Raw genomic sequence first — 18,946 nt, 5'->3', positions numbered from 1 at the left:
CTGGCGCCGTGGAGTGACTGCTTTGATATGCCTCAGCACATGAACTACATCATATCTTTGGCCAGAATAGGCCTGTTTGGGTGTATGGACCCCAGCCCCTCCCCCCTTTTTCCATCCCCCCCCCATCTCCCTGCAATTCTGTGTTTCTATATATGACAGCATCTGAAGTGAAGTTCTCCTCCCTCCATCTTCTTTCATCTCCCCCCCCCCCAAATCCTAATCTGACTGCTGCGTTCACCCTTGACAAGGAAGATGTTTGTGCAGTCAATGGTTTCAGTAGGATGTATTTGTTTACGGCTGGCAATGACACTAGGGGGTATGACTTTCAAGGGCAGGCTGACAACCCACTTCATTAATGTCCCTAGTGCAAGCGAGCCCCCCAACCCTCTGACTCGTGCCCCCTTTACCCAACCCCCTGCCCCTCTTCCCCCTCCCTCCCCCCCCCCATTGCCCCCTACAGCAAACCACAAAGCTCTGAGCCGCGGAATTGGCACGACGCTCCACAAAAGAGATACATGTCGGCAAAGGAGCGGTGCACGCTTGCACGCGCTGATCTACTACGTTGCGTTGCAGCGTGTGAAAGAAACTGGATCCGATTCTTGTCGCAAGCCAAGAACTGTGGCAGGCTCCTCTCTCGTTTCTTTATCACGTTCACTGCATGCTGTGTGGGCCAATATCTCTAAATTCAAGAGATATAGATAGAGAATACTTGAACCCTGAGTAGAGAGTTTGTTAACTGCCCCTCACCTCCTCCTCCCTCCCCCCCCCCCCCATCCCTCTTCCTCCGGCTTCTTTCTCGCATGTTCTTGCCCCCCATGACTTCCGTCCGTCCTTGCCGACCTGGGTGTTTGAATATCAGGGTTAAAAGCATCAGACCTTTTCTAAGTATCTCTATCAGGCGGAGTGCCTGGCCTGATATTGATTAAATAAGTGGTCCTGGTGTTTAGAGAGGCTGGCCAGGGAGTGTCTTGCCAATAACAGAAGTAACAAGAGGATGAGCATTGCCATGGCGATTGGGCATCTGTGTGAAATATCTGCACGAGCTGATCTGATCGGTGGGGCAGGGGGGTAGAGAAGGCATGGCTCTTGCGCCTATGAGTTTGTTTGTGTGCAAATGTGTGTTTTCGTGTGAGTGTGTATGTGAGTATTTCTCTTGTATTTGTGTTTGTTTGTGAATGTGTGTGCTGATGTGTGAATGTGTGTGTTTGTGCATGAGCAATATTTTGTGTATTGATGTGTGCACAAGTTTGTATTATAAAGAACAATGTCTGTAATGAAAACGAGTCAGATGGAGAAAGAGAGAGATTGGAAGATATGTGTAAAGGTAGAGGTAGATAGATAGATAGATAGATAGATAGATAGATAGATAGATAGATAGATAGATATAGATAGATAAATAGATAGACAGATAGACCGAAGATGGATAGATAAATAGATAGATAGGGAGATAGATAGAAAGAAGAAAGAGGTAGATAAGACAAACTTACATTTTGCTTGTACCAGGAATGAGGTCCTTCGCAGTACGACACAAATATCACCAAGAGATATGATTGATATAGATGGATGCATTGTCATATCGTGAAGAATATCATTATCTCAGGCCGTAGCAATATGGAAATTAATGTAAATCAAGATAAAGGATTTACAGAGGGAAAGAGGTATGGATTATGAGGCGAAAAAATGAATTTGCACTTGGAATGACAAGATTGATATTGGAGCGATTCCACGACTGAATCAATATCGTCGGAGATGACATACTTGATGACAAAGAAATCCCGCATACCTCTACATCTGCATGGATTGCTGTAACTAAATACGGCGTTCTCAAATGTGTCAGATGACATACCGTGATCTCCACGGCTGCGCATCCCCCCTTCAACTCGTCGGATCGAAGTAACAAAGTGACATATATATGCGAGGGAGTATACAACCCGAGACGAATGCTGTCAAAATGTAATGGGAAATGGTGATTCGAACAAAATCAAAGGCACGCATCGTCGGAGAATAATATCAAATCGAATCATATGTCACCCACTTCCTGTGCACAAATCAAATCATGCAAATCAAACAGACCCAGTTCGTGGATCTGGAACAGACTTGTTGTCCTTTATGTTGATTTATTTGTTTGTGTTTTGTTTTATCATAAGCAGTCTTATCTTTTTTTATTACCCCCCCCCCCCCCCAACAACAACAACAACAAAAATTAAAAGAATCACATGCTCAGGGCTCCACTCTGCAATCACTTGCTGAGGTATGCCCAACGTTTGCAACCAAATCTCCCGGTAATATCTAGTTATCATTTATGGAAATTCCACTCCTGTTTGACGGTTGATAAACTTTTGACCTCTGAAGACCCGGAGAGAAGTCGAGAGAGAGAGAGAGAGAGAGAGAGAGAACGAGGCAGTGCCCGAATTTGCCCTGCGCTCCTTCGCTCCCTCGCATCACGCGAGCATTCCGCCCCGCCAACAATCGGGGCAGGGAGAAAGAGGTCGTTTGAAAGGAACATGGCAGTTCGGAGGGGAAGAATTTAAGGAATTTGATTATTTACATAATCCTGTGGATGAGGGGAGATGAATTCATATATATGTTGTTGTAGCGTGATTTAGTTCTTGCCATTTGCCTTTCCCTTCATCAATTTCTCTCTGTCCCTGTCTCGTTCCTCTCCTACTTTCCTTCTTTCTTCCTTTTTTCTATCTTTTTTCTCCTTCTTTGTTTCCTATATCTTCTTCTCTCTCTCTCTCTCGGAGCCAGCGCATGGATGAACGCTGATTACTGACAATCATGCATGCAAAATGAAAGGGCAGTAGTGCTGTGGACAACAAGTTACTTTTTTTTTATCAAACCATATCTCCTTTGCCCTTGAATTTCCATGCGGCTCCAAAGACAAAGGAGGCCCCTGCTCATTTAGAAATCGGACATGAATAGCAAGAGAAAGTATGAAAGCCGACTGGATGAAAGGTAGCCATTCTCCCAAAAAAAAATGAAGAAAAAAGAATGAGGATGCATGCTTTAAGTAGCAGTATTCTTGTATTAAGACGTAGAAACCCGATACTCTTGAACGACTCAATATGAGATGACGTTTACTCTGCCCCTATATTGTCAGTCTTCACAGTGGACAGGTTCTTTAGCATTGTGGCGTTTGTCCTTTCCTTGATTTTGAACCTTGTTGCAGTTACAGTCAATTTCAATTGTGGATCTTTTCTTTTCTCTATTTTCCCTCTCTCTCCCATGCATAATGTTCCTGCCTACTGTGTCCATGGATGTCTCATCGAGCAGGTAAGCAAAGCAAGAAATATTTTATTTTCGTATGCAGCCGAACAAAAGAAAAGAAAAAGAAATACCACCGAAATGCCAATGTGTACAAGATTTACATCTTGTCAAACACCAACATCAACACAAAACAAAAGAAGTCACATAACATTTTTGCTATTTTTGTTGTTTGGAGTCATGACATTGAGCATCCATCTGCCAGTATTTGTTGGAGTGTGAGTTTTATGTACAGATACCCATGGTGTTGTTGTGAATGATGCTGTGGTTTTTTTTTTTTTTTTTAATTGAAAGTTGAACCCTGCATTCTTTGAATAGTGGAGGTTGAACTGGAGCTGATGAGGAGTAGAGTGAAGATGCTGTTGAAGATTTTTGTGTCTCAATTTTAGAAAGTTTTGAACTTTGCTGACTGGGGTGTGTAATGACTGAGATGTGTGTTAAAACACATGAATAAAACAAAAAAAAAATGCTCCAGTGTACGAAAGTTTTGAGAATTATGCTGCAACTATCGAGAGATCTATGAGCATATATCGCAATGATAAAAGTTGTTGATACTGCAAGGTTTATGTAAACACTTCTATCTTTTGGAAGTATTGATTATGGTAAATTTTGTTATTCACATTTTTTCACTTTTGAAGCATGGAGCATGTGTTTTTACCCCTTATTTGTTTGTTGTTTTTTTCATCACCTTATATTCATAGAACATCAGACTGTTAGGAAGTAGGACAGAAGTACTGTTGAATTATTATGTTTGCTGAAAAATATTGTTTAACAGCACCTTTAAATAATTAGCAAATCCTACAATGTATCTGCGTGTATCCAGTGCAGTGTTAGTGCTATAAACTATGGGTCCCCAACCAGTGGAGAAGTGATGGTTTATGAAGTGTTATTATGCCCACATTTATGCAATGAGATAAGGTGTAAAAAAAAGTCTTGAAAGTGCCCCCCCCCCCCTTCCATGCGCTGAAGCTGCGTGTTGTATTTGATAGAGCAGGTAACAAAAAGATAAGTTCTTGACACTGTGCATCCACAAAGCACCTACATGCAGTTTCGTTAGGGAGTATTGTGTCCTTTCATCAAACTTATACAAGAGCTAATGATTATCTCCATCTTTACATGGTCATATATTGCCTTTTGATACCCCACCTTTCTGCTTTTAATGAAATAAAAAGTGTACTCAAAATGGAAAAGAATTGGGGGGGGGGGGAACGAACATTTCTAGTTCGTTGTCTGATTCCTTCCGCTATTGGCGAAGCCTTTTTTTTCCCTTCCCTCCTACGTCCTCTCCTTCTGCTGTTTGACTACACAAGGTCAGGCCCGCAGATAGTTTCCAGTACTTCAGAAACAAGTGGCCCTTGAGATGCGCTTATTTCACCCCTTGTGGCTTGCAGTGTACCGTTTTGCGAGCTGGCCGCGCGCGACCGCGAGCACTGGCCGATGTGTCCCGAAGTTCTCTAGCATGGGCAGATGCCCAACCTGTTTCAGATGGATGACCCACGACGAAGTGAATGTTCTGTGAAAAAGGATCGTTTGCTTCTTTATGGGGGTGGGGCTGGGGGGGGGGGGGGGGGCGTGGGGGGTGGGGTGGGTTGGAACAGTTTGTAATGAGACTTGGGATCAAACCTTTCTCAAATTGTGTAGCTGATGATGACATAATCATTATGTATTCTCATCTGTGTTCGTGGACAGGTAAGACACAATCTCTTAAAGAAGAAATAAACCCCCAAAATATATAAGCTTCACAGGAACAAGAAAAATATTTTCTACAGAATGATTTTAAAAATGGCAAAAATTGGATAAGAAGTAAGGAAGATATGACATTTTGAAATTTCGTATTTTTTTTCAGAAAACATTTCTTGACCAGTCCTTATAGATATTTAAATGAGCGAGTTGATGATGTCATACCCTCTCAATTTTTCATGTATGTTATATAATATGAAATTTGGAAAACTTGCTATTTTTAGCTACTACTAGTAAAAAAACATGTACCCATACCAAGATATATCAAAGTTAACATTTGTTTGTTTGTTTGTTTTTTTTTGGTGGTTTTAAGACAAGTATTATATTTATACAGCTGAAATATTAGATTTCTGTCATTTCTATATATGAAATGAATAAGAAATTGTGAGAGCATGACATTGTCAACTTACTGATTTGAATATACATAAGTACTGGTCAAGAAATGTTTTTCCGAGAAAATGTAAAATTTCAAAATGTCATATCTTTCTTTTGATTTCTTATCCGATATTTGTCATTTTTGTATCGTTCTGTAGGGAATATTTTTCTCTTTTTTTTTTGAAGTTTATTCATTTATGGGGTGGATTTCCTCTTTAATGGACAAGTGGTCATCACTGATAAGTCTCAGAGTACTCGCTTATTAAAAGTCTCATCACCATCTGCCCATAATAGTCTTGTGCATGTGGCCTCGATTGGAGGTAAATGTCCTGGGAAACTTGGACAGAATTTATGAAGCCGGGATTCCCTTCGTTCTCGAAACGTGCAGGCTGGAACATGACATTGGGAGTCAGAATGTCAGATGTCTCATGTATTAACCCGTCGAGGGCGAGCCCAGAGTATACTCGGGCAAGTGTCTATGGGATATGCCTGTTGTAGCAAAATCAGCCTGTCCTCAAAGGGTTAAAGGGGTTTCACAGTTTGACCTCAGGTAGACCAAAAGCAGGGAAGTTTTGAAGTTAGTGCCATATTCAATACTGATCAAATAATGCAGAAATTTTGAAATGACAGGAAATTTTATAATCATCAATAAATCTATTTATCTGTTTATTAATTCAGTTATTTATTTATTATCTATCTATATATTCTTTTACTCTATCTATCCTATCTTACTACCTATATATTCATCAATCTGTTTATCTATATCTATCTATTTGTCTATATTCTCTATCATTTTATCCAATTATATATCTCTTTCTGCTATCTATATGTGTAAATGTATTGTTTGATCTGTATATCTGTCTTTGTATTGTTTGGTTGCTGTTCTAATAACTGTATGCAATGATATGCATTATATCATGAACCACAAAAGTCTAACCTTTTTACAGCTTTAAATTATCACTTTTTCTGTCAGCAGGTAAGATCATTGTCTTGTATTTCAATAGACAGGGTAATAAAATGTTGTATGTTTTGGTGAAGTTTTACCTAATTTATGCTTTGTAATTTTGGAATTGTATCTTTTTCTGTGCTATTTTTGTGAGAAAAATTAAAGTAAATTGAAATGAAATGAAAAAAAAAACGCAACAAGCCCTATGCAGATATCTGTGTTAAGGCAATTGGAATCCACCTGCAAAGATCAGATGAAGTAAGCTGTAAAGTAAAGGCTAAACTTTGTTTGGCTCTGTGACATGACTTTAATGGAGATCTATTTTGGTCTAAAGAAAAATACAAAATATACAAATGAAGCTTTATCGAGGTTACCAGATATGGCAATATGGTTTTAAAGAAAAGAAGATACATTTTTCACGATTATCATCTGTATTAAGGCTTATATCAAGGAGTGCATACTATGGTTGTTTGGTATTACATTGTATGTGGGCTAAGATGTGGTTCCATCGTGCCTCATTCAATGGAAATAAAAAAAATTGAAAGTTATTTTGAGGGGAACAATGAGACCATGGGCGTATCTAGGACAGGGGTGGATTTAGCTCACTCTTAGCGGAATCCATTTTGGGCTGACTATTTCTAGAGTAGAGAGAGAGAGAGAGAGATACTGACTGACAGATAAATAGAAAAATAGAAAGGGGGGGGGGGGGAGAGAAAGAGGCATAGAGTAAAAAAACAAAACAAAACAAAAACACCTTGACTGACTGCAAAGCCTGTGGATGGATTACATGGCTTTGACAAAGATCAGAATGCCACCACTACAATACGATCAAGTTCATTGCTAGGATGCCTTACTTCTTATTTCTCCAATGCATTCTTAGAAACCAAAATGGCATGAGAGAGATATGGGTTGTGAATGGAATTTCTTCTGGCTTAATTTTTTTTTTTTCACGTCATTTGAGGCAAGAATGTTTTTTAGATAGACACTGGGCGGTGATTTACCAGGGCACATCTTGAAGTTTGGCATAAGGCAGTTGTACCTTGTCGGAATCAAATGACTTCTGATGCAGGTTCAGTGCAGTGTAAGTGACATAATGCTCTACCACTATGCCTTTTTCAGTATGAGAATACAGTCATTAATAACTGCTAATATTTCCAAAGATGAGCAACAAGAACATTGATGACCGTGTAAGCTTACGTGCGCAAACAAATGCTCAGCTTTATTATCACTGTAATCGTTGAGTTTTTATCACGTACACGGTTAGCTTGTGTAAGACGGGTAGAAAGTAATGATTTTTTTCTCTGTACCTTGCCTACGAATAGCGCCTAGTTTTGATTGAGGATTTCAAAAAAAAAAAATACCTTGCTACTTCTGCAGTTTCAATTTCAGTCTTGAATCTGTCGTAACTCAACTTGATTAGTCACACTGTAAGTTGTCATCCTTACTGTGATTAGTACAGTTTTTTTCTTACTAGCATAGAAAATACTGATGCATGATGCAAGATAGATGAGAGAGAAAGGTCCGCATGTTCATGTCTGTGCAAGAGATCAACAAAAATCTACTCATAATCCTTATGACAATATAATTGATACAATGGGTAGTGCCTGATTTTTTTTTTTATAGATATATATATCTCCTCTCTGCATAGTAGACATGTACTGCATGAAACACCATAGGTAGGACTGGAAAGAAAACAAGAATTCAACCATAAACATCTTGGGTGTACAGACAGACTTTCTTTCTCGCAATCTCCTTTAAAAAAAAATGTGAAGGGGAAAAAGGCCACAAATAACTTGCATGGGCTCCCATAATAACAGGAAGACTAGTCCAGAAGTTTAATTTTTCATAATCATCCCCTTCCGTAAGTCTCTCCAGCATAGCGTTGTAACTTCCACCCCACTCTCCCTTCCCCCCTCCCCTTCCCCCTCCCCCCTTACCCCCACTTCCCCCCTCCTCTCCTCAGTATACTCTGTACCTCATAACTGAAGTATGTATTTTTTTTCTCTGTATGTGTGTGTGTAGGAGTAAAAAACAAGCATATTATTACCATCATACTCCATAAGCAAGAGGTCACGTTCAGTTTGACACCTAACATCTTGAGTGCAGAAGGGGGGCAAGATATACCTCGGGTGTTATGCATTGGCAGTAGTGCGTTTGCAGTAGTGTTTAACGCATTTTCTTCTGCCGTTTTTTCTTGCGTTTTTTTTCTCTTTTTTTTGTGGAGTGAAAACCAGACGGTACATGCCTTACCCTCTCTTCTCTGCAACGTCGCTTGATTACTGCTCTAATTGTGTCCGACATTCCCAACTGCTTTTGCGATTAATGACGAGTTTGCGTGGTAAATTCATTATTGTTTGTCGGTGTTTCAAACTTTCCTGTAATTTACCCCAAGATCCAATTTTTCAAATAACTTCAGCTGGGAGGCCTGGTGGAGTGAACAACAGTGCAGGCCGATGCGGCGGGGAGAATTTCACGGGGGGAAGAGAATTTTCGAGGACCTGGTGCATCAAATTGTTAATTTTCTCGCGGCGCATCGCGAGCATTTATCACGCAAAAATTGATTATAGGGTGATCAGAAGCGGTCAAGTTGTGGCAAAGAATCTTCCCCCTGACACGGCTTAAGTTGTGAAGAGTCGAAACGACAGCTTGAAGGCTTATTGTGATGACTCTGCTACACATATAATTATCACTTCTCTTCCCTCTAACCTGTCACTCAGAAATGATTTGTGTTAGGATGTTCATCTTTGACTCGTGGTGTGTGATTAAATGGCTCATTATCGGGAGAAATTTAGCATTTGTGTCCGGGGGCGACTGTCGTCAAAGCTATAACAAAACGTGTAAAGCAGAAAAAAAAAGACACGGCAAATGAACGAAAAGCATATAGCTGTTTGCCTCACAACCCCGATGGTGACGAAGCAAAATGTGCCCAAATTTGGCTCATTTCACCAATAAATTGAATTCTGCTGAAAGTGGAAATGCTCATTTGAGGGGAGATGTTATGTGTACCTTTAAAAAGGGAGTTAGCACTCTTGTAACGAAGATGAAAGATTCTGTACTTGCTTTTGACTTGCAATGTTAGCCGAGCTAAGTGACTTTTTTTTTGGGGGGGGGGAGAGGGTTATATGAGGTTGCTTAGAGAGGTTCTCTAGTTCAATTCCATTTATTTTTTTTCCTTTCTCTTGTCAAGCCCCATACCCTTCCCTACGTGTGGGGTTTTTTTTCCCCCCTCAACTCTTTGTGGTGTTTGCTGTGCTGGCATGGCCAAACCGGAATCTTTCAAGTTGCACCCTTGGGCTGCAACTCGATCTTGCCAAGTCAGATGAATTTGGGGTTTTCGTTTCACTCTGTGTTTAACTACCTTTTGTTGGCGCGAGCGTGGCGTTTGATTCGGGTCCCTCAGTGATTTTTAGGTGAGCCCTTGTACTAAGCAGGCTGCAATTACACAAGAATTCTTTCTCCGAACTGCCGCCGCTTTTGTTCCCCCTCATCCCAAATAGGATATACATTGCAGACTGGTTTTTCCAACAATTTTTTTTTTCGCTTTGTTTTCCTGCTCCTTTGCCTGGGTTTGACACCCAAATAAAAGAAGAGAGAGAGGGGGAAAGAGAGAGAGAGGGGATGAGGGTGGGGGGAAAGGGGGTGAGGGGAAGAGAGAGGGGGGTAAGATTAAAAGCCATATTATCATGGCGTTTGGTGATAGCATGCAATTGGCAACACTCTGCTCTGAATGCCAGATGAAACACGTTACGGAACCGCATTTTTTCCTTCTTCTTCTTTTTCTCCCCCAACCATCCTCCGCCCGCCACAATGCCCAAACTCGGGGCTTCGGGGCAATTGCTGACAATTTGTGTCAAAATCATATTAGTTTGTGAAGTTGGGCTTGAACATGGCGGAACCCAGAGGGATTACCCGTGATGTGTTTTGGGTATGATTTACACCTACGTTTGTTGACTCTCTGTCTCACTTCTCTCACTTAGTCATTGTTATTAATTTTATTTTTTCCACTCCTGTCCCTCCCCCTCCCTCCCTCCCCCCCCCCCCCCCCCGAAGTTTGACAGCCTCCTTTTTCATGTGGTTGAGTATGTGCTATCAAGACAGGGCGAGGCTGAAACAAACACTCACATTTTACCCAATAGCTGCATTCACACAAACTAAATAGTGGGATAACGATCGTGATCAGAATCTGGAGGTTTTTTATGCCAGTACAGAGGAGAGGGGCAAAAATATCACGCTAACTGTAATTGACGATAATTTGTCGACCAAACTGCGCATGTCTGAAATCTACCAACATGGTGACCCTTGCCCTTGTGTTCGCGCGCTGTTCAATCGTGACCATTTTGAGTGACGGGATAAAAAAAAAAAAACTCACGGTTTTTCGCTCCAGTGTTCACACACTCACGGTGATGTGAGTTTTTGCACTACTTCTCAAATTATCACAATACGTGTGAAATAATTGCAAGATTTCTAGGAATTTGGATCGCAATGCCGATCGTGGTATCGTGTGGGATTTGTATCTCCACACAGGCAAAATTCTCAAGATTTCTATTGCGATGCAAATCTCCAGATTTGTATGCCACTACTGTATACAGTAAGCTGTTATTTTTGCGTATAGATATTTTCGCAAATGACGAGGTCATAGACATTTTCGTGAGATGTTGTTTTCGTGCATTGTCGCTGCCGCTTATGTTAATGTTCTATCAGGAAAGCGCATGGAGACATTTTCGCCTGTTGTTTAATGTGCGATCCAACTGTGATTCGCGAAATTCGCGAAAATAACAGCTTATTAATACAGTAATTCGCGCCAGTGTGAATCCCACTATTGTTTGTACATCCTTGGCTCTTGGGCAAGCCTGTTTGCATATTCTCGCTGAAGTATTTACTAGTGAGCTTAACCTGATTACCCTTATTGTTTTTCAAACTTTGTAGATGACAAAAACTTTCTCCCACATAATTCATTTAAATGCCTGCCTACATGCATTTGTTTTTTTGTTGTGTTTTTTGCTTTTAGCTCTTTTCAAAAGACTAACATGACTCAATTTCCTAGAAAAGTGTTCACCCACAAAATGTTTTTACCATGTCTGAAGACTTCATTATAGGTAACCTTGGAGGTCTCACTTACATTCCTGCTTTGAGTACCAGTTATACCCACCCCCTGCCCCCCCCCTTTCATTTTTTTTTTTCAATTTTTTGTATGCAGTCATATTTGAAACTCAGAAAAATAGAGAAGTGATTAACATTCTCTCGATACTGTTGTTAATATTCTTTATAGTGTGCATGTACATGATTGGTGCTATGCTCTTTCTTTCTTAGAGCAGTATTTAGATGGCATTTGATATTGTTTTTATTATCATTGCTATTGTTATCATTATCATTATTTTATTATTGTTATTATTATTATTATTATTATTTTTATTATTATTATTAATATTATTATTATCATCATTATTATTATTATCATTATTATTATTATCATTATTATTATTATTACTATTGTTATTATTATCATCATCATCATCAATATTACAGACATCATTCCCCCTCTTATATCCTGATATTTTAGAGTGAATAGAATCATTGACACTCAATGAAAACAAGGTGACTTTATACAATTTAATGAAACTTGTGAGGCTAGTGTGCTAAAAGGAGCCCCCCCAAAATTTCCAAATTAAATGCTCCATACACTTTATTTAGTTTTTCTAAGTTTGTGTGAAATTTTCTGTGACAATTTGCAATGAGGCACTTTTTTTTTTGGTCATGTGACCTCCATGTACATCTATTTCCCAGGGTCACTATCGAAATGTGCAACTACTGGAATCCTTGCACAAATAAACTTCTAGAACTATTGCAAAGTCATCTGTGCAAAGGGGTGCTAATGAAGTGTTCTTTATAATGCTTTCAAATATGTACAACTTTCAAGAATCTGGATTATTTTTTTTTCCATTCGTGCAGAGCAACTTAATACAGAATATGGCATGTATTTAGCGAATTTTAATTTTTTACGAATCGGGACTTCCTGACAATTTTTGCAAGTGGTAAAAATTTGTGATTGTGGAGAACAGCCATGGGACAGAGCATGCATGCGTGTTGTATTCGCATCAGGGTTCAGAGTTTTAAAATGTATTTGTATGTGTTTTAAAATTCCGGAATAGCACCTGACTTGCAAGATTTGCAAAAATAAAAACCCCACGAAATATATGTCTCACACAATAGCTGATGTGTCTTAATGATCAGCCATTTTTTTTTTTTTTTTTTTTGGGGGGGGGGTCACTTTCTTTAGCCATATACATGCTGTTCAGTGGAGGCATCAAAAAAAAAGACAAAACAAAACAAAAGAAGAGATGAATTGCTGAAACACAGAAAAGCATCTCATCACAGTGAAAGGGTTAATCGTGGTAGGGTGACTGATGGAAATGAGGGAGGTAAAGGAGGGGGGGGGGGGGGAGGGAGGGGAGAAGGGGTGGGCAGGAGTTCGACAAAAACCAGGCAACAAAAGACACCCACGAAATCAGAGCCGCCACTCAGCTGTGGTTCCAGTCATTATATTTACATTTAGAGCAGCACTGGATACGCCTGAATACCGATGGCGGTAGATCAAGTCGGTGTCTGTGTGTTAAGTCATTACCATGCGGGGAGGGAGATTACACCGTATTATCCGGACTCTAATTATGTCACTAGCCCAGCCATCAATCGTGGGTGTAAAAACTTGTCAGGGAGAGATGCCAGCCACCCATCCTCAAAGGGGAGTTCCTTTCCTCCCCCCCCCCCCCCCCCCCCCTCCATCCTTTCCCACTGCCAGCCAACTTCTACACTCTGGTGGCGACGAAAAAGACCTATAGACAAATGCTGCCTGTACCAGACCTCTTGAATGTATCAGGAACGGTAAGAGAGTTGAAGCAAGGAAATTTGAAGTGAAACGGAGAGATAAGGTATAGTAATATGTGGGAGAGATCAGGAGCGGAGTGAGATTCATCCACACACTTTGGGTAAGGTGACCTCATGAAGAGGTGAAATTCAAACAGAGATTTTTTTTTTTCGTTCTCCTTCTTCTGTACCTTTTCACAGGGACTGGGAATATGCTAATGAGGCATTGATGTCAGTGGTGGTGGTGGTGCCCCCAGGGGGGAGGGGTAGATTAAGGAGATACAGGAGGGGAGGAGGCTTGCCCTCCAAGATCGCGGGTTTGCGTGTAGCGAGCAAAGATGATGCCTGCTTGGTCAAAGGGGAGGAGGGAAAGGGGGTGGGGGCATGTTTGGTTATATATTATATTTCTCGTTTTATTTTCTTCTTCTTCCTACATTGTTTGTTCCCTCCTCCCCCCCCCCCCCTACTTTTTTGGGGTGTTCTTTTGGTCGTTTTCTCCTTCATTTCGTGGATGAGTTGAAGGATGGCTAGTGTCGAAGAACAAAGCTGTGCATAGAATTTGTCACTGTGTCGGCTGCGATTATCGTACTTGATGGATGGTGGTGTAACGCGATCGGGAGTCTCCCTTTTCGCTCGATAGCACCTGCGTCTCAATGCGGTGTTGCTGGTTGCCGGGTTCTGAAAATTCCACGGCGTTGACACCGCAGGGACGCCCCTGTGTGTCTATATTACACGGGTTGGGTGCCCGGGATGGCCAAATTATAGCCAGCTTTGCAGGATTTTTCCCATTATAACAACTTTTTGTATATCTTTTTGTTTTATTATGTTTCGATAACATTGCAAGTTGTTACAAGATTTTGGACTTGTCAATTCAAGTAGCTACTAACGTGATCACTCAACTTGAAATGCTCAAAACCACATATTTCTGAAAGAGTGCCAATATCAGACCCGAATTTTATATTCAGATTCAGAAAAAGTAGAAAAGAGCAGTAGCATGTTAATATTTTTCATTTTTGCATATTGACTTGTATCTATTTCCAAACATAAAAAAAAAAACCACAGAAATTTTATTTTGTGCTCAAAGTGTCCATTGGATTTTCAGCCAGTGCCAAGGATGTGATCTTCCAATACCATATAATGTTAAACCAGAAATGTTCGCGTGCATTTTAATGTTGCAAATTTCGCGAGAGCCCAAGATTAATGAAATTGAAATGTACACAAAAGTTCTTGTCTATGCTTTATACAGTTGTAGGTAATGAATGCTAGTGGTAATTCGCAAAAAAAAATCATGCCGCATAAAAGGCCATCGGTTCCAATTTGCCAAATTTTTCATGCCATGGAAAATATCGTGCTTTACAGTATGCAATTGCACCAAGGAGATATGCAGGGTGAATATACATTGTAGGTCTGTGTAGATTTCTTTCCCTTATTATGCATCGTTCGTGAATTGGCACCTCCACCAGCTTGCTCTCATTGCAAAACACATCAAAGAAACATCTCGAAATTATAACCGTCGACGAATCGCGGTTGTGTTATCCTTCTTATCGTAGTGGCATCACTGAGGTCGTTGTATAGGCTTGTGGTGTCATGGCGGAGTGGGCTACTCTCTAATCCATACATATGGTCAAATATGAAGACAATTATAGCAAAATGCGTGAAAATGAATTAGTGATACTGGGGTTATGGGATTATCTAAAAGGAATTAATCATCCGTGCAATTCAGTCCCTGGAGATCAGCAGCCATAGATGGTAACTACGACGACCTTTGCGTAAATACTTACATGTGGATAGACCTGGCTGTGTGTTGGTAAGCATGAACGTAGCATTCTGTCAGGCGCAAGCATGCACACGATTGTCTTAGGGCTAATGAGAATGATCAAGAGTTGAATATTTCAATGAAAAATTACCATCGGCTGCTTGAGCCGATCGTTGATAGAGTAAAGGGGTAGTGAAAAATGACACAACAAACAGTAGAAGTTTGACTGGAGGTACAGTTTGTACAAAGGCCATAGGATTCCTGGAGTGTTAACAAGGAAACTGGAATATGCACTGTTTTCTTACAGTTACAGGGTATGTGTTCAGACTGAACATGCTAATGCATTTTCTGTGGATGACAAGGAATGTGTTTAAACAAGAAAAAAAAAAACACCAGCAACAAATGTGAAGAAAACAACAAAAGTGAAGAAAATAGAAAAACATGGAAGACAGTGGGAGCATTATGTCAGGGAAGGAGAAGGTTGTGTGAACGTTAAACTTTAAAGAGGAAGAAATAGAGAGAAAAGAGAAATAGGGGTGGGTGGGGTGAGAGTCTATAGGAGTTCTAGGAATGAAGAGGGAAGGGGGTGCAAGCTGAAAGAGAGAGAGGGAGAAAAGGAGGGGAGATGAAACGGAGAGAGGAGGCAATCACATTAATGGACTTCCATCACATTAATCTGTGAAGTCGGGTTAATTACGTAGCTGGCTGGCGGAGGGGAGGGAAATATTTGCGGCTGCCTCGTGTCCGTGTGTGTGTATGTGTGTGTGTGTGTATTCTATGCTTGTATGTATGTGCGTGTGTGTTCTCGTGTGTGTGTGTGCGCACCTCAGCCGTGGGAGGTCAAACGGGAATTTCGCCAGCACAACAATCAAGTAATGGACGCCGGGGCTTAGCATTTTACAAGTCAGCGGAGCAAATCCCCTCCCAGAAAATTGGGAGCTACAAATCCCCGGAGCTGGGGCGAAATAAGATTTTCCATTCATTAAGAGGCGACCTCTCGGGCTATCACAACAGGGCCTACCCGTATTAAGTGGTATTCAATTGGATTGCGAGAGTCTATTACACGCAATTAGTATTTTGTCTGCTTGGGGACGCGTGGCAGTCATTGTCAGCATTTCATTACAGCCTACTTTCGGGAGGGGTTTGAAGATGTATAATGCATGCTGTCTATGTCGGTCGTGTACGGACGTGTGTATGTACAATGTATGTATGTATGTATGTGCAGTCTGTATGTGTCCGTCCGTGTGCTCACGTGAGCAAGAGGATGTGGGAAAATACGTGTTTGTGCATTGTATATGAGCATGATTATCCAAGGAAGGTGGAGGAAATCTGCCAGGTCTTGCACAACACTGGCGCAGTCTCCCCAGGTTCTCTCGAAATGAAAATTGAAAACATATGGACACATGGGAATTCACATGCATGAGACAGAGAGAAAGAGATGGAAAGAGTGAGATAGATAGACTCATCGGTGGGGGGGGGGGGGGGGGAGTTAGGGGGAATAATGAAATGAAATGATCATACAGATAGACATTCCTTCCACTTGTACCTTTTCCATGCCCGCGTGATGTCTTATTATACGACCATTGATTGGAGAGCCTGATTTGACCATCTCCATGCCTGTCCCGAAATGGGGCTGAAATGACATTAGGACTTCGCCACAGTCAAAGCTGCCCTAATAAATTGAATCTCAACCGTTGTTTGGGGATTTCGGTGGCGGTGTATGGGGATGAAGCCTCCCCTAACTCACCTCAGCCTGGCTGTGGTGGTGACTGGAAGGAGTAGATCTTGGTTACACCACAGCTATAATTCATTAAATTGACTGCCATACTTCTGTTTTGTGTACCCATGTGTATGAAAGCAAAGCGTGTGTATGTGTGTGTGTGTTGTATGTGTGTTGTGTTGTATCATGTGTGTGTGTGTGTGTGTTGAGTTTATGATTGCGCAAAGAAAGACACACTGGATAGGAATGGATGAGGATGATTTCGATTTCAATCAAATTTATTTCTCATCAATTTCACAGATGGGGGTCTTCACGCATATTGCACGGATTTCAGCTAAGAGCTGAGTGATGCCCGAGTCGCTAAGACTCTGTTTCTTTCAATTCTGTTTTATAGCCCTCTTATGCTTTTTAGTGCTCAGAATATTCTACATGAGCTCTTATTACATGTAGGCAGTGTAAATCCAATTCTACGGAATTTGCCCTTTTTAAAACCATCATTGTCTTTATGTACACACAAAAATCACAGACTCTTTTAATATTCTGAAATTTTTCTCTTATTCTGCTCTTTGCCTCCTTACTTCCTTACTTCTTTTAGCATCATGAATCTCAGTATTTGTGGCCTTTGAAAAAATCATTTATCAATGCATACTCTGTGGCAGTAATTGTTTTTGCCGGTACTGTATACGCTATAATTTTCGCGTACATAAATTTTCGCGAATTGCCGCTGTCACACATTTTCTAGAGTGGTTAAATTCGCGATTGGGGGACCAGAGAAAATATGAAGTGGCGAAGAAAGTGTGAATTTTCAACTTACTAGCAAATAAGAATGATACTAGTTATACACTGCATGAAAAAAACTTACCACACTCTGCGAACTAGTAAGTTAGAATTCAACATTTTTGAAGTGGTTAAGTCCATCGCGATTTCTGACGAGTGGTCCCCTTGCGATAATGGATTGGCTCTCTACAGTATTCGTAAGTAGACGTGGACGTGCGTAAACAAGCTTAGCCAGTATGGTCTGTTCGGTAAGCCGTGACATGGTATAGTAGTACTGACATGTTCATATCATCAAGGCAAGTACGTTGTATGTCCACTGTGGTGATAAACTAGAACAGATAGTTATAGCCTTATTTTCTATCAAATCAATATTGACAGCATTTTTTTTGTTTTGTTATTACATTTCTGGTGAATGTGAGGCAAAGAATACTATCGCATGGATGGATGATTGCTTTTTTTTTTTAGTTTTAACCTTTTTGAAGTTTAGATTGTGGCAGTTCTTCCATGTATTCACAGAGTATCTGTGCCTTTTTCAGTGCATTTAGGTAGTCACCATCCCATGCTGTGTGTATGCTGATGTCCATTAATGATAGTGATGATTTGAGCTGACATGAGGCGAAATAGTATTGAGAGTCGCAAAAATATTTTAGTGTAGGACAAGGAAGACTGACCACTTGAATCTCCGTTGGAATACGATGGGAAGATATTAATTGCAACTGACCAGCAGTAATTAGGAGGTCAATTGTCTTTGGCCGTGATTATCAGATGGAGTGATATTGGCAGGTCTCATTTTCGGATTGTAATTCTCACAAGCATGCACACTTGAGATGTACCCTCTGCGGTCGAGTTCAAATCTCTTGTCGTCCACTTCAGCGAACTTTTTGCGGCGGATCGAAACCGTAACGTCGACTGTGACCCCCCCACGTGGGAAGTCGGTTTTGAAGGGGAAGCTTAGACCGCCACGTGTTGGCACACTTACGAAAGGTGTGCTGATTTTTCTCTCACACCCCCCCCCCCCCCTCCCACTCTTTAAAATCACCTCAAAGTCATTCTAGCTAATAGTTAACCTTTGAGAACTTGCATTGTTTTTGCTTGCACAAGTAGTGTAATGAGAGGATTTTAATGGCTGCCATTCAGGAGTGTGATGGTAACTCTTTTGTTTCTCCGTTCCGGCTAATTGCGTGATTTATCTTTGACCAGCATGTCATTATGCGCAGGAGTGGAATTTCCTGTCTTGTGAATACTGTGGGAAAGACTGGAGTGGATGGATAGTATGCATTCAGTTTTGAAGTGTCCTATTGAATCGTGTATGTCTGATCGGGGACAATTAACGATTGCCTCTGGGTATTGTGTCCAGCCTCAAATATTGCAGCACATTTCTGTTAATCACTTCCTGCAATAACATTGTTGCATAGCTTTTTCCCCATATGGCTTGTGGAGTATTTTATCGCAACACACCAATGTTTTGACAGTATTAGCGCCATGATATGTTTATGCACCTACT

Source organism: Diadema antillarum, unplaced genomic scaffold (assembly GCF_040938485.1).
Source record: "Diadema antillarum isolate AM-2024a unplaced genomic scaffold, OU_Dant_1.0 scf00000024, whole genome shotgun sequence".
Lineage (NCBI taxonomy): Eukaryota > Metazoa > Echinodermata > Echinoidea > Diadematoida > Diadematidae > Diadema > Diadema antillarum.
This window is presented reverse-complemented; position numbering follows the sequence as displayed.